Source organism: Morone saxatilis, unplaced genomic scaffold (genome assembly GCF_004916995.1).
Source record: "Morone saxatilis isolate NCDOM2014 unplaced genomic scaffold, NCSU_SB_2.0 Contig19, whole genome shotgun sequence".
Classification (NCBI taxonomy): Eukaryota; Metazoa; Chordata; class Actinopteri; family Moronidae; genus Morone; species Morone saxatilis.
Genome location: NW_023339751.1, coordinates 22,439,079 through 22,442,031, shown reverse-complemented (window position 1 = coordinate 22,442,031; position 2,953 = coordinate 22,439,079).

Genomic DNA, 2,953 nt, shown 5'->3' with positions numbered 1-2,953 from the left:
GTCTTACTGTTCTTATACTGTTTTTTCTCTTTTTTTCTCTATCCACTTTGCTGCTGTAACATTGGAATTTCCCCATTGTGGGACTATTAAAGGAATATCTTATCTTATCTTAATAAAATCAAGAAGAGAATAATAAAATGGGAACAGATTCCAGCCAGTCACTCACAAGTTGTGACTACAGGCACCCTTACTTCTTACCCCCAGGGGTGGCCAGATGGGGCCGCTGGAAATCCTGGGGTGGCACAACAAAAGCCGTAACGGAATTTCAGGAATTCTATTATGCCAAAGTTGTAGACAGTTTCAGCCCTGGAGAAGTATAACATTCAGTCTCCCCTGTGTTTCTGAATGCGGTCAAAACAGAACAGGAAAGGTTAACACAGGGGAGGGGGTCGGAGTGTAACAGTGAAGGCGGCTGGCTGGCCGCGTTTGTTATTTGTGACTCTCCAGGTTAGGTCTCGGGCTGACTACTTTCGTAATCGGACTGGGCTAGCCCGGCTGTCTGCCAGCTGAGAGCCAGAGACTGACCACACTGGTTCCACTGCACTGGCTGATGTGCTCAGCATGATTTTATCTACAAGGAGCCTGGATCTACTGATTGGTGAGTCTTTGTAGCCTACATTGTGTTTAGCTTCATATTGAACTGATATGTGTGTTTAATTGAATTTAAGACAGAAACATAATTGGTGGCTGTGTCATAAGGATTAAGGATAAAGGTGGTTGCATTCGGATGCTGGACATTGTGTGTAATTCCTGTGTCATCACTGATGACAAACAGTATGTGAATGCTCTTTCTTGTTTTTTATGAAGTATTTATGAATACAGCAGGCAATGCAGTACTACCTAGATCAACCTTTTTACTGAAGGGCTGACGGATGTATTTGGAGCAGATTATTTTCTGTTTAAGGAAAATTAATCATACATCTTTAATAGGCTTCTTTTTTGACAAATTCAGTGTTTTCTTCTCCCTGATGCTTGACCATTGTTATATTAGACAATTTGCTTTACATTATATTTACATTTCTTCACAGAAGTAAAACCAGATGCTGAGATATAGGCCAACAGTGTATATGTTTTAAGTTTTTGTACACCCCTTAAACTCAAGAAGGCTTTGTGACCCCCCATGAAGCTTTGGTGACCCCTAGTGGCGGTGCAGACCCCCAGGTTGGGAACCACTGACCCCAGGTCATCAAATACAGATTCAACAGAATCAACTATCTTCAATCTCCAACCCAAAGCGTCTTTATATCTTTCTTGGCTCTGATTGGTTGTTTTTGTTCAGGCCCAATGGATTCTTACAATGCCATTAGGAGCACTAGGAGGAGCCAGAGGAACCTGGTTTTTCACACATCATCTGTCTCATGTCCTACTGTCAGGATATAGTGAACGTTTCAACAAATATAACAAAACGTTATTTTTATAAAAGCTTTAATGGACTCTTTTCTGTAGAGTAAAGTGTTATTTTTTATGAATATTTCATATTATATTCTATAAGAACAATAACAGTAGAGGACAACTGATAAACTGTAAAATGAACCCAAATATAAAATAATTTATTTTATTTTTATTATTTTTTATCAACCATACATACTTAATAGGCTTCTTTTTCACAAATGCCGTGTTTTCTTCTTCATGGTTTTATCAGCTCTTTGGTTGTTTTAACTTTTCTAATGCAGGACATGGCTGTTTTAGCAGTGAGTGAAGGCTCTGTGAATGTATCTTGTGTTCAGTTTTCAGGTTTCTTATACCCCTTAAAATCAGGCCTTGTGACCCCCCATGAAGCTTTGGCAACCCCGAACCACTGAGCTAAGAGGTCCTTGGCTTGAAGAACATTGAAGACCCCAGTGTTATAGTCACTTCACTGTTGCTGTATTTCATTTCCTCCAGTAGAGGTCAGTACAGGACTGATCGAATGCCTCTGCTGACTAGTGGACAACAGCTGGTACTGTATGTCTTTAACTGAGTTCAGTCTGCTGTGGACCAGAGGAAACAATGATTTAATATTAATACAAGGAGGGGTTGTCTAGAGGACTGCCAACAGGATCCAGGACCAGCCTCAATTCATTTCATCCAAACAGGATCAATTTAGGTGGGCTGGATTAGTGTAAATCATGTGCTTTAAGAACATGCTGAAAACTTCATCCCACCAATCAATTTTTTCAGTTCTTTCTGTTTTTGGTCTGTTTTTGGACGCACTACTGTCTTAAGCATTGGAAGAAGCACAGTACAGTGTCAGAAATTACCCCGGCAACATTGACTTTTAAACAGAGGGAGTATCTCAGTGTTCATTGGCAAATGGTGCCTGTTTGGAAACTGGGCAGAATAATTACTGACGGTGTGAGAGCATCCAAAGCTCCACCAGTGAAAATAATAAAGCACAGGATGAACTGAGGCAGTGTGTTCCAGGAGAGCTAACACAGCCAAACAGTGACTGTGCTTTCAGAGTGAATTAACTGCTGTCTATGGACCTAAAGTTAAGAAGCTAAATACCACCTGTGTTTCTGATTGTAGGATGTTTTTCTTCCAATAAATGTAGACGTAATTTAGCTCCATTGATGAATTGGATCTGGATGAGTAAGAGAGGAAGATGACTTATTTCATGCATTTGAAGATACTGAATCTTTCTTTTTAAGTGACAGAAGCAAACTGCATCTGGCTAATTACAAGGAATACGTTGTAATTGGAGAACTAGCAGTGAGTGAGGGCTCTGTGAATGTAGCTTGTGTTCAATTTTCAAGTTTCTTACACTCCTTAAAATATGGCCTCAGGTTTTTTTTAAAAAGTTTTTCTTATCTTTTAACTTAAAATCTTCAAAATCAGATGAGTGTTTCTCAAATGGAGAACAACTATATATATATCTATTTATAAAGCAAGAAATCTCTGTCTGTCTGTCTGTGTGTGTGTGTGTGTGTGTGTGTGTGTGTGTGTGTGTGGCTCAAATATCTCTGCAGATCAG